The 15,093-nt window shown below is 32.8% G+C and overlaps 1 protein-coding gene across 2 annotated transcripts in view; it reads left to right on the forward strand.

The window, feature by feature from the left end:
- LOC143057633 (uncharacterized) overlaps positions 1-15,093 on the forward strand; it is a 53,950-nt gene that overhangs the window by 482 nt on the left and 38,375 nt on the right. The window lies entirely within an intron of this gene.

Genomic DNA, 15,093 nt, shown 5'->3' on the forward strand with positions numbered 1-15,093 from the left:
CCTTGCCCGTTTTCAGCAGAACATTTTAATGATCTCATTGAAACAATGATTTTTGTCACTGCTAGCTAAAGCTGGAACTAAGAGTATTAACCCGGGAGTACTCGAAATCAACACCATTTTTTGGTAAGTTTCGTTCTGACTTTTGTTTAGTATTTTGTGAAATTGTTTATTTCTACGACATCTCGCTAGTGGAGAGTTGATTCATTTAGTGGAAGATATTAGCAGGCAAAATCGAGGGAATTGTGCAAATGATGATACAAGCATGAAAATTACCACAAAGCATCATTATTATATACTTTTAAAGAAACAACTGCTGGCCATTAAAAAAAATCAGTTTTTCAAGATGGCCACCGCCGTTTTCTAAAATGGCTGTTTTTTTCAGTTTGAAAATACTGATTTTTTCTGGAAAACTTTTCGTTTACCTTCTTTTAGTGAAAAACAGCTGTCAGGTTTGGTAGCTACCTTCTTTACATGTGAAAAATTCACTAGACATGAGTATTTGACACAAACAGGGTTTGCGCATGCGCGAAAATGTAACAAAATTCATTAAAAAATATTTTAACTATTTACTATAAAATAAGTGATTTGGGATTTTCAATGATATTATGATTTGGTTTGATAACATTTTTCAAGGTTATGACACACATGATTTAACAATTTTGCGCATGCGCAAACTATTTATAGACATAATGAGTGATTTGTATGCACTACCAGGGCAAACTGGTACAAATCGTAGTTCATCTCATTACTCTAAAAAGCAAGTAAGTGTAAAATCTATGATGCCACTGTTTAAAAACAAGCCAATTCAGTTGCAATGATCAGGTATTTGATGGATAAGACGGAAAATGTGGTTAAAACGAGAAAAACATCATTAGTAACGGCAGATCAGCCACTTTTGGTAATGGATATTCAGTGGGAATTGCCTGATTTGTACAGAGAAGATAAGTTTATCGTCATGTAAGGTGGATTTCACATTGAAATGACTTGTTATAAAATTCTGGGTGATATATTACGTGAAGGTAGATGGACACATGTATCATGTGTCCTCACTAAAACCATTATTGCAATACCTAGAACGGCATATTCTTGTATGTATGTTCAAATGTACCTAGGACTAGACACGCGCATCAGATAACTCTATGTGTTTTAGCTTGAAAGGTATATATCGGCTTAAGAAAGCTAAACACAGAAATTATAATCATGTCATGACTCTGTGACGTTCAATGATTTGATAGACTGGCGTAAGAAAATATAGTCATCTCTACCACAGTTCAATTCCTGGCGTTCAATTATAAAATAAGAACTACTGTGAATTTGGTAGTATGCTTATTTCATGAGTCAGATTTTGTACAAACAGTCCATATAAAGCATGATACTGTATTCATTTAGGTCTTGATCGTGTAACATATTCTCGATCGTTCAATTCCTGGCGTTCAATTATAAAATAAGAACTACTGTGAATTTGGTAGTATGCTTATTTCATGAGTCAGATTTTGTACAAACAGTCCATATAAAGCATGATACTGTATTCATTTAGGTCTTGCTAGTGGAGAGTTGATTCATTTAGTGGAAGATATTAGCAGGCAAAATCGAGGGAATTGTGCAAATGATGATACAAGCATGAAAATTACCACAAAGCATCATTATTATATACTTTTAAAGAAACAACTGCTGGCCATTAAAAAAAATCAGTTTTTCAAGATGGCCACCGCCGTTTTCTAAAATGGCTGTTTTTTTCAGTTTGAAAATACTGATTTTTTCTGGAAAACTTTTCGTTTACCTTCTTTTAGTGAAAAACAGCTGTCAGGTTTGGTAGCTACCTTCTTTACATGTGAAAAATTCACTAGACATGAGTATTTGACACAAACAGGGTTTGCGCATGCGCGAAAATGTAACAAAATTCATTAAAAAATATTTTAACTATTTACTATAAAATAAGTGATTTGGGATTTTCAATGATATTATGATTTGGTTTGATAACATTTTTCAAGGTTATGACACACATGATTTAACAATTTTGCGCATGCGCAAACTATTTATAGACATAATGAGTGATTTGTATGCACTACCAGGGCAAACTGGTACAAATCGTAGTTCATCTCATTACTCTAAAAAGCAAGTAAGTGTAAAATCTATGATGCCACTGTTTAAAAACAAGCCAATTCAGTTGCAATGATCAGGTATTTGATGGATAAGACGGAAAATGTGGTTAAAACGAGAAAAACATCATTAGTAACGGCAGATCAGCCACTTTTGGTAATGGATATTCAGTGGGAATTGCCTGATTTGTACAGAGAAGATAAGTTTATCGTCATGTAAGGTGGATTTCACATTGAAATGACTTGTTATAAAATTCTGGGTGATATATTACGTGAAGGTAGATGGACACATGTATCATGTGTCCTCACTAAAACCATTATTGCAATACCTAGAACGGCATATTCTTGTATGTATGTTCAAATGTACCTAGGACTAGACACGCGCATCAGATAACTCTATGTGTTTTAGCTTGAAAGGTATATATCGGCTTAAGAAAGCTAAACACAGAAATTATAATCATGTCATGACTCTGTGACGTTCAATGATTTGATAGACTGGCGTAAGAAAATATAGTCATCTCTACCACAGTTCAATTCCTGGCGTTCAATTATAAAATAAGAACTACTGTGAATTTGGTAGTATGCTTATTTCATGAGTCAGATTTTGTACAAACAGTCCATATAAAGCATGATACTGTATTCATTTAGGTCTTGATCGTGTAACATATTCTCGATCGCGACCGACCTTCTCCGAGATATGGCTTCCCTTCTCTTAAGTCACCCACAGGTGGCAATTGATTTTGAAAATGATCATTTTACTGTACGTAAGACCAGAAAATATTTTTCTTATAACACAATTGATCAGACTAAAACAGAATAATGCAATTGTAAAGGGCGATTTGTTGTCATAGGTTTAACCGAAGACCTCATTAAAACGTATTGATGGTAGCTAGACCAGAAGTCAGTAGACTATCAGATAAATTTGCAAGATCTAGTGGTTTGAGGCATTCTATAATAGATGAACGACTTAATGAACACACAAGGGTTTCTTTAAAAAGATCAAAGGCAAATAATTTGAAGATCGTTTGAAGCAAATACAAAACGAAGGAGAACCGGTTTCTTTTAACCAGATTAAAAAGAACAACTCCTATTATGTCGGTAAAATAAAACTGTAAACGTTTTTGTAAATAACAAAGCTAGAGCTCTTAGATATCTTTTCTAGACTTTTATTTTTTGTCGCAGTGGACAAATTGATTGGAATATTTCTTAATCCATAAAGACAAACTGCTCCTTCGTTTTTGTCTTCGGATGTCATTTTAAACAGTGGTATTAAATCGGTGCAAATGGATAAACTTGAAACATTTTGTAATTTGCAGATCCAAATTCTGACGCATTTATCGTTGATAGAGCAGCAATGGTTAATTCCAGGCCACCTTGTAGGGAATCAATATTGGATGATTTTGCAATTGTGTTATACGGCCTTAAATAAAATCTTGCATCGATAAGTATTCAAGAGTAGATATTGTGTTAGATTTACTAAATGAATCATTGAAAGGCTAGATGTGAGAAGACAAAAGTTGGGTTCTGGAGTAATTTTCTCTATGAAGATGACAACGAAACGAAATTTTTCAAGTGTCTTGCCGACAGAAATGCTTCTGTAGAGACTAATAAGGATACTTTCCAGCTACCCCTTGTAAGCATGGAGAAGCAGATATACGAATGTTTGTCCATGTTCGGCCTGATTATGAAAATTGTTGTAGGATGGTAATTTAAGGTAGCACCGACACAGATGTAGTAGTATTAAGAATTGCAGCACTCCAAAAATATGGTGGAACAAACTGTGAATAGGTTTTGGCAGGAATGAAGACTTTTGATGGCTTCCTGTACGTGATATATCAAATGCGTTTGGTCCTCGTGTAGCTACTCTTCTTTTCATTCATACATTCAGTGCATGTGACACTAAGGGAATAGGTCAGTTTTGATGACATAGGAAGTATTTCAACATGTAAGGGACGTACATATTTCTTTGCTGAAGTATAAAGACACATACAAGGACATAAAAGAAGCATTTGTTTGCATCATGTATGACAGAACAACATCACTATTTGCTGTTAACGAGGCACGATGTAAATTTTTACCCAGGAAGCAGCGGCATTGTGATGTAGTTCCGCCTACAAGAGGGTTTTTTTCGGAGCACATCCAAAGAGCAGCGTATCAAGGAGGATAAGTTTGAGCTCAGCCTGATTTATGTACCAATTCATGAACACTGGGGTTGGATGAAAGAAAAAAATCGAGGACTTCTTCGGCTACCGTTAAAGTTGCATCCTCCTGTCGGGAACTTTTGAAATGAGGAGGCGAAAAATCCAGTTGTGTTGGTGACTGTAAATGCTACCGTTCTGTCCTTCCTTGTACGAGTTTTGTTATTGGCTACTGTCCGATAATTTTAAGATAACGAACCTGTCTTTCTAACAAAACTAGGCATTTAATCTTAACAAAGAATGTGATATCACTTGTTAAGTTGATGAAAATTATAAAAAAATACATTTTCAAAAATTTTGCCGCCATTTTGAAACCGGAAATCACTCTTTTTTGTCATGTATGTGTTGTTTTTCCGTACTTTAGGAACTGTAATTTACGCTAAATAAAACCTTACATTGGATTATACCTATAACACAACTTTCAAAGATTTACAACTGGATATGACGCCATTTGCAAAATGATCGGTGGCCATCTTGAAAAAATGGAAATTTTTGATGGCCAGCACCTGATTTATTTTAATTATCGTTTAGTCCACCTGTATACCAAATTTCATGCTTGTATTTCATGCTTGTGTTATTACTTGTTAAGTTGATGAAAATTATTAAAATATTTTTTACGTATTTGCATCTAATTTGGACCTGGAAACCACTATTTTTCTTCAGTTATGTGTTGTTTTGTCGTACTAAGGAGCTGTTTTTAACGTTTTATCATATCTTACATTGAATTATACATAACACATCTTTCAAGGATTAAAACCCCTTGTAAAATTGCTTGAAAGTAAAAAAAATCGAAATTTTTGACTCGTTAGCCGACATTTTGAAACCGGAAGTCACCTTAAGTTACATTAATGTATTGTCTAGTCGTTATTTATGAAATGTCATTTTCTTTTTATCAAATCTAACAATGGATTTTACATATAACACACCTTTCAAAGGATTAACAAATATTGGCTAATTTGTTATGACGCCATTTTCAAAATGTGTGGTGGCCATCTTGAAAAAATGATTATTTTTTCTGGCCAGCAGCGGATTTTTTATAAGTATCATTTAGTTAACCTTTATACCAAATTTCATGCTTGTATCACGATTTGCACAATTATGTCCATAATATCTCCCACTAATTGAAAAATATGTAACATCTCTTACTTTTTAATTATTTTTTGACGTCGACTTTTTTTGTGCTTCGGCGTTGTCGGTTTATCTAAACTTGTGAGTTTGAATACCAAACGATATGTGTCCGCGCTCTTACACAAGATCTAAAAAAAGAGAAAGAACATTTGCCATTGTTTTTCTATTTAATAGTCGATAACTACGCAGAATTTAAATTTTTGAATACAATTTGCAGATTTGTACACTTTCCTGTTTTCTAAATTGACTTCATAGACCATTTCCCTTGCATTAATGTGATACGGAAAGCTTTTGCTGATGAAGTTTGTAATCTATTTTGATATCAAAGTGTCTAAAGATATTCAACCTATTATTCTCAAACAATTGCACCTACATGTATATTCATGTTACTATACATGTACATAGAAATTGAAGATAATAAATATACAATATTGCAACGAAAACTGCACGATTTTGTTTGTTTTGGCACTAAGAGTCGCAAATCACGTATGACCGGGAATTATCTTACCGGCTACAACAATTCAATCTCAGAGACGAAATACTAGTACTCTTAACTTAATCAGCAAGGTCCGGTTAGTACAAAACTTAAAACCTTAACTGACTACAAAATAATCTTGATTCAAAGGTATACGAAGTTGCATATAAAGAAAATGATCCGCAGTGTCCAACGAATAAACTTGTTATCAAGGCGGTTCAAAACGACTAAAATACAGTTAAACAATAAAATTGATTAATCGAATAGAAATGTTAAAGGTTAGATTCACAAATCTACAAACTGTCACTAAAGTATAAAGAATCTAAATGTACTGTCTGAATTCAATTCGATGTTGTCCACATCTTCCGGGTTACATAATTATATAAACGGGGTTTTTTTTCTAGCTGAAGGAATACCAATACATTTAAACTTAAGTAGCTAGATGCTGACAGTACCAGACCTAAAACATAGACTTAATAACGTACAAAAGTATATAAAAAAGTATCTATAGAAAAGAATTTTGGTAAAACGGATTAACATGTTATTGTCAAGTTGGTTTGTTGGTTTCAAATAAGACAAACATACATAGAAGATCAGATAGAGGAGTTTACTAATTGTCTCTATAGCACATAAACTATACTGTCTAAAGTTTTTTCCAGATATAATATCTCAAAGAAAACCAATTACTTTAAGTTGAATATAAAGGTCTTTGCAGTGAGAGACTTATAACATAAACTGCATAACAAATTAAAATATAAAAAAAGTATCTCAAGAAATGTACGGATTTATGCCAAACGGAAGAACTTGTTATCGTAAACTTTAAGGTGATTTCCAAATACGACAAACAAACATACAATGTAGAAATATAAAAGATTAAATAAACGTGTTAAGGTGGCTCGTGGGTACAAAAATTTCAGCAGAAAATTAAACCTTTATTTTTTCTTTATGATATGGTACAAAAATCAACCCAAAAAAATCGATTTGGTTTGGCCCTAGATAACTTTTAAAATGTTTATATCATTGAAAAAGCTCCAAATTATCTCCCTTTGGTGCAAAAATGCCATTTTTTGGCATTAAATTTGAAATATCTTTTTTAACTCAACGGTGACCTATATTTTTTATTATTGTTTTCAAATAAGCTGTTCATACACTGAATAATTGTAAAATTAAAGCGATTTCTGTAATTAGGTTATTTTTTTATTACGATATTACCTCTATTTCTCCTATTAGTTCAACAGAAAAAAAGGACAGTAACAAAAGTGTATGCTTCTTCCGGAGGCAGATTGTGAGCTTAAATGAACGGTGACTCCATTTTTTTATTTCATTTTTCTTTTAAGTGCCAGTCTTTGTAAGAATCAGGCAATTTAGGTAAAAATTAAAACATGATAAGAAAAAACCCACCGAGTTAATCATGCTATTTAATACTAACCATCATCCTGAGTTAAAAAGTATTAGTCTTTCGTTTGTGTGTGTCGGGTAATATCAAATAACTTGGTTAGAAAATTGGTTAGAATGATAGCAAATTACAGAGTTATCTCCCCTTATTCGTTAATTTCTAGTGCATTTCAACCAAATTGTATCTTCTATTACCAGAGCAGAAAACAGAAATGAATGTTATTTTTGTGCATAACTACATATTATGAACTAAAATCAATGTCAAATTGGGTGGGGTTTTTTTTGTCATGTTTTCACCACTGCCTGATTCTTAGGCAGACTGGCACTTAAGTATATGATAAAGTTTATTTATAAAAAGATATAGCGAAATCCTATATTAGAAAAAAAATTGATTTATACCCAGGAGCCCCCTTAACAAATTGTGACTTCAGCATATAAACTATATTGTCTTAAGTAGATTTATACATTTTTCAAAGCTGTCCAACTTTTGGGTTATATAAAAACGGTAGTTTTTTTTGATAAAATGTCTCAAAGAAAAACCAATTACTTTCAACTTAAGTAGCAAGGTCCTGGCAGTAACAGACTTGTAAGATATAAACTGACTACTGAATAAGATTTAAAATATAAAAACAGTATATATAGAAAAGGATTTATGCCCAACGGATTAACTTGCTATCGTTAAGGTGCTTTTAAATTCTACAAATACGCATTCTGCATGTAGCAATAAAATTAAATAATCACACAGAAATACAAAAGATGAGATAGACGGCTTGACAAATTGTTTTAAAAGCTCTTATAACTGAAGTCGATTTTTTTTTTTTTATTCAAAGTTGTCCAATTCTTCCTGGTTAAAAAAAACATATCATGATTACACCAGATTGTCCAAAATTGGCCTTATGTATTTCGGAAAAAACAACTATGAGCAAAATTCTAACCAAAAAAGAAATTTTGCCTCTAATCAGCATTTTCATACAATTTATATATTTTGGGTCAGCTTCTATCTCATATCAAATATAAACTTAAATAATAGCGATTCACCGGTTCACAATCTAATGCATTTAGCTGGGTAATACATGCGCATGCACTTTCGACAGCATCCACCAAAACTTAACCCGAAGAACCGTGGTGTATAGCTAGCGCATCGGTCTTCAAACATAGAGGTTCCTGGTTCGATCCCTGCTATGGGAAGAAAATTTCAGGGATTGAATGTTCGGCTCTCCCTTGACATCATTTGCGAGTATGGTCTTGAGAAAACGTCGGAAGAGGCCGATAAATGACTGACCCGGGATAGCAGGGCGCACTATTTCTTGCACGTAAAAGACAGCCCTGTAGATTTCGAAAAAAGAGTAGGCTTATGCAGGTACAAGGCAGCACTCGTATTAGCAAAGTTGAATGGGATTAATATAAGTTGTAATAAATAGTTTCCAAATCCACTATAAATAAATATGTTTGATTAAATAAACCAAAACTAAACAATGAAAATTCAATGAATCATACAAAAAAAAGGATACAGGCGACTCCCTATATCTGGTAAATAACGTCATAAAGGCGTGTATAATTGACGAGTTTTCCCCGGTGACGGATGAACTCGAGAGTGGTCTATGATTTGACGTTATTTTCTCTTTGATTGACAGAGCTGTTTTTTTTTTGTTTGTTATTGGAAAGATTAATTAATGCGTCGTTAATGTCGAGTTCGAGGCTCTAAGCAATAGCCCGTACATTAAAAAGTTTCACAATTTTGTTACAATTATATGAAAGTAAGGAGATGCTGTATAGTTACAGCGAAAAACTCACACTTAAATACTGTTAATAATGCCATGTAAAGTGACCTCATAACCAAAGTATCGCAAAACATCCATGCAAATGATGCGTGCGTCTAGGATAACCTTCATCAAAATTACTTAGGATAAAATATGCAGAGGGATACATATTACATTACATTTTCTCAAACATCGATAAAAAAAAAAATGATCCAATAAAAAAAAAAAAAAAAAAAAACCGAATAAGTAACACACAAAACTTTGACCTTGGACTGAATAGTAGACATAGTTCTACCATTATATATAGAGGTATAGGGGGAGGGTTGAGATCTCACAAACATGTTTAACCCCGCCGCATTTTTGCGCCTGTCCCAAGTCAGGAGCCTCTGGCCTTTGTTAGTCTTGTATTATTTTAATTTAAGTTTCTTGTGTACAATTTGGAAATTAGTATGGCGTTCATTATCACTGAACTAGTATATATTTGTTTAGGGCCAGCTGAAGGACGCCTCCGGGTGCGGGAATTTCTCGCTACATTGAAGACATGTTGGTGGCCTTCTGCTGTTGTTTTTTTCTGTGGTCGGGTTGTTGTCTCTTTGGCACATTCCCCATTTCCATTCTCAATTTTATGTGCATAAACTGATGCCATAGCTCAATCTTCTGATCATTGTTTACCCCGAGTACTCAATCTGATACTAATTCACATAATGGAATTAATAAAGCTAAAATACGTAAACCGCCTGTATGTTTATACTAGACTTTTTAAAATCAATTTATAATGAACATAACGGTTAAAGTATCGACACTTTACAAACAAGGTATGTTTTATGAACACCAAAACAGCCCAGATATATATATATGTTAACAGGTAAATTGAGATGTGATCTTGATAAGCATAATTATTGTCATGTGCAAACCTTTTAAAGCTGACTATACAATCTTGGTTTTGCTAATGGTTAAGGTTATAATATGACCTTCAAATATAATTTTAATATACAGAATTTATTCCGAGTACAATTGAGTTTTTCCACCTTCTGATGATTCAGATTTAAATTTCTAGTAATGAATTGCCTTTTAATAAGTAAGATTAAATATATCATACCATTGATCACTTTATCAAATAATAATCTTGAGGTTTTGCATGCCGTCTCTGTTTTAACCGGGCAATATACTTGTGATTGAGAGAAAAGACAACAATATAGGATTTTATTTTGGTTCCAAATATTAGTACTGTTAATAGCGGAATTATGACATAATATTGTTCTATTTGCAGTCACTAAGGTTAAGTTATGATAAATAATCTTAAATGTCATTGCTTAGTAAGTTATAAATCAAATAGTAGAATTAAAAGTCAAAATATGTGAACTTGTCGAATTGACAGCTAATGTCTTTTTAATGTGCTTGAAACTATAATAGAGTACACAATGCCTTTTCAAGGGAAAAGTAGGCCAAGAATGATGAAATATATAACTAGGTTGAAAAGACGGGTCAAGGTACTATCAGGTATGAATTTAGTATATCCCTGACGTATATGGGTTGGACTCACATTTATGGTGTGTTGCAGATCTATGCAAACTCCTCATCGATAGTGAATGTGACCTCAAAACAAACGACAAAACAAATAAGGGACGACATCAAAAGTTCAATGAAGGATAAAAAACTTAATTCACATAGTTTTTTCACTGACCCCCACCCCCCTCTTAACTTAATTTGGGAAAAATTGATTGACCCATATGGATATATGTAACAATCAATGTCGGATAACCAAATCTTGCTGCAGTTCACCCCCTTCCCTACCCCAAACTATTTGAATTAAGTTTTTTTATATTACATTGATCTTTTGATGTCGTCCCTTAGTAATCTATGGCATTTTTGTTTTGTTTTCTCTAAATCTATAACAGATTTTAATATTCCGGATATAATGTAATTTCCAGAATTAAAAATAAATACAATGGTTTCTTTAAAAAACAAGAACAAGTAAAGGCCAATTTTCAGTGCTTTAAGTATTCGAGTATACGGAAACGCAAACCCCTGCAAATCAGAAGACAAACTCATCTGATCCGGATGATATAAGAATATACTAGCGAAAAAAACCAGTCATGCACTCGTAATAGCAAAATTGTGGTGCCTGTATTTTTCGCAAACGCATACGATTCGAGGATTAATCTTTCATATTTGTTTCCACCCTTTGTTTTCTTATTCTCATGTTCCTGGTCTTACCGTGTCTCTTGAATTTACGAGATTTTACTGTGCAAATTAGTTTGCTTTTTGCTATTTTCATTTTGCTATTCTGTTTTCTTGTTATTTTTTTATAACTCCTTTGGTGATAGGACTATTTTTACATAACCAATCGGATTTTGTCAGCTACAAGTATATTATTGACACTACCTGTTCTTTTGTATCAAATAATCTTTCTTTGCGTGTATATATATGTCGAATGTATATCTGTGCTGGTCAGTAAAAGCCACGTGTTTCAAACAAGTCATTCTTCATTACAGGACTTAAACTTAAATCGTTATCATTTCATTTTTTTATTGATGCTCAAATAAATATTCGGTAGAAAATTCCAACTGCTTTTCAGGTTGTTTAGGGACTTATTTTATTGGAGGGCTTATCATGTACCATGCACATAGTAAGAAATGCTTATTATTCCGGTGCCTATCATTTCACCCCTAAAGCATTTGTTTATTTCACAAATGTTTATAAGTATGCTTCCTAGTAGTTGTTCTATGATTAGTTTTTCTTATACAAGCTTTTACATAATTTAAAGCAGCTTGTTCACAACCTTTTCGACACTTCGACTTGTTGATGGCATCATTGAAATCATTGGTCAGATATTTGATGACTGGACCTTCTTTTGCAGAAAATCTGTCATAGCTTTTGGAAACTAGGAATCCGCCATAAATTAGAAAACTTAAATAGATATACCATTTCAACAACGTTTTGCCTACATGTTACCTTGATTATGTTTTAATTAAATGAATAACAACAGTCATGAAAATGGGAGGGGAATGCTATTTTTTGTTTTTTTCTAAAGACTGGATGCAGCAGTGATGAACATTCTGCTAATAATGCTAGAAATAGTATACCGGTATGAAATGCATGTCATAAATTAACTCATCATAGATACCAGGACTAAATGTAGTATATACGCCATACGCGCGTTTCGTCTTCAAAAGACTCATCAGTGACGCTCGAATCCAAAAAAGTTAAAAAAGCCAAAATAAAGTACGAAGTTGAAGAGCATTGAGAACCAAAATTCCTAAAAGTTTTGCCAAATACAGCTAAGGTAATCTATGTCTGAGGTAGAAAAAGCCTTAGTATTTCAAAAAATTCTAAATTTGGTACCATTAGATTCTTTATTTGAAATTGTGTCATTTGCAATCATACCATTAACTTACTTGTTATTATGCAAGCATTGTAGTATAAAACCCCAAAGACAACTAATACAATCTTTATTTAATTTATTTCAGCATGAGCAATTTTTTTTTTAGATTTACATAAACGACTTTTACCTTTTTACTTGTATGATTAATAATTATTTTACAGTTTGGTTACCCCTGACGGATGCATGTGCATCAACAAACGGTACATTTTTTTTTTTAAACCAAGCAAGTGTTGTTGACATTTTCCTCTTAATGATAACCCCATGTTTTACTTATAAAGTAAGTTAAAGAACACTTTTTTGACTTCTATTCAATAAACAATCAATAGCGATGCAAACTTAAAAGTAAGGTAAGGGCATTCATTATGTCTACTATTTCACCAAATTTACTTTCATTTGTACCAATACATGTATGAAATGAGTTTCTCGTCACGTCCGTTTATTTGGCCGCCTGTTTCTACTCTGTTCGCACATTCGTTAGCTACAAACATTTAGCAATACTTTAATTTCTTTAAATTTTGGTAAAACTTTTATGAGAAGGTTTTCTTTTTTGAAAAATAAAATGAGTCACCATGTTAATGACTGATGGGGAACGACCATTTAACTCTAAGGGGCCGGAGAGCGGGTATGTTTTCCATAAAAAATACTCTGATCCACAATTTGATGGAAAAAATAATATTGTGGACAAGATTTTCCTATACCTGAAAATGTTGAATATGATTGAGAAAATTACTGATACCGTCGAAAAAGCTAAAACAAAAATTAATCCCGCTTTTCGCCAAAAAAAAATAATCTGACACCAACCAACTTGCTTGATTGGAAATTAAATGTAATAATATTATAACTGCGAGCTACATTTTGAAGTGATATGAACATGATTTGTTAATGTAGTTTGCTATATTTTAAATAAATGCTTATACATTTACGTTTTTTGATTGAGTTAAGCCTGCCAATTCATATTTTATCGTGTGTTTTTCTATGTTGTGATGTTATGCTATTGTTTCAGAAAAAGGGAGAATGTTTGGTACCATTGAAACGTGTAATCCCGCTGCAAATGTTTGCACCTGTCCTAAGTCAGGAATCTGATGTACAGTAGTTATTGTTTGTTTAATATGTGATTTATACGTGTTTCTCGTTTCTCGTTTTTTTTTTAATATAGATTAGACCGTTGGTTTTCCCGTTTAAATGGTTTTATACTAGTAATTGTGGGGCCCTTTATAGCTTGTTGTTCGGTGTGAGCCAAGGCTCCGTGTTGAAGGCCGTACATTGACCTATAATGGTTCACTTTTTTTAAATAGTTATTTGGGTGGAGAGTTGTCTCATTGGCACTCACACCACATCTTCCTATATCTATTATGTTCTAATCGCTTGGATAAATCAAACCACAACCAAGACAGCAACTCTTATAAAATGGTTAGGATAAGTTGTACCCCTATACATATATAATAGTCTTGTTACTTTTTTTAATCTATCATTAGCAATGTTAGCTGTCACAAAATGTAAGAAAATTCGAAAACAAACAAACTGAAGTAGAAGTTTTTCAAAACAAACGGTCGTTTATCTAAAATGATTAAGAAATATCATTGTTTATAATAAAAGATAGTTAAGTATAGCAATTCACTTGACCTTTTGAAAGACTATTCAAGGAGGAATACTTGGGAATCTAGGAGAAAATATTGTACGTTCTTTTTATCTAAACACCGTACATTGATTTTGCAATATAGAAATCAAATATCAAATTCGCCCTGATTTCGAAATACTTTTCTGTATTAGGCATGTTAGGGCATGAGATAGTAAGTAGGCCAATGAAATGCTCTTCATATATATAATGTACAAATGAACTGAAGATGCGTTTTGAGCTAACTTGTATAAGTAGACTGGACATCTTATAATACCTTACACGTACGTTTTTTAGTACAGTGCACTGCCAAAAGTATTCGTCACATACATTTGTATTTGTTTCTTTTACGTTTCATAAATATACAGTTGGGTCATTTTTGTTGTATTTTATCAACTTGATACCAACATGGAGGCAGCATTTTTGCATGCTTTTTGAGGGGAATTATTTGCCTTTTTTAGGTTGTTGTGAAGCGTTATACATGTTATATGTTTTCAAATTTAGAGCGAGGTCTATTTTTGCTAAACTAGTACACATTTTGTTAAGTTGCCAGCTGTAGCCCGCCTCCAGGTGCAGGATGTTCTAGCTATATTGAAGACTGATTCATGGCATTCGGCCGTTTTTCAGCGTTATTGTTGCTTTGTTACATTCCCCGTTTATAACAAACAATTTTGAGAGACGATTTTTTTTTTGTCATACGCTGTGCGTGTTACTTTTATGTAAATATTCTATTATGATGTGTTTATACTTTGTTTATATATAAACAGGGATACATCTACATGTACAGGTCATAGCTAAATTTTGTCTCCTTTTAGTTAGTCTTTAAACTTTCATGCGGATAACACATCTTCCAAACTACCAAAAATAAAATATTGTTGTTCGAGAAACAAATTGAGTCATTTCTTAATAATTATGTATTTTCTTTTTAAGTGCAACACTTTTAGCATTGACTTTTGACACTGAAATGGGTACATTAATAGGATAAGTTTGTCTCTCTAGACTAATAGTCTTTAATGTATCACGCGATGAATATTAATT

This window comes from Mytilus galloprovincialis, chromosome 13, assembly GCF_965363235.1.
Source record: "Mytilus galloprovincialis chromosome 13, xbMytGall1.hap1.1, whole genome shotgun sequence".
NCBI lineage: Eukaryota > Metazoa > Mollusca > Bivalvia > Mytilida > Mytilidae > Mytilus > Mytilus galloprovincialis.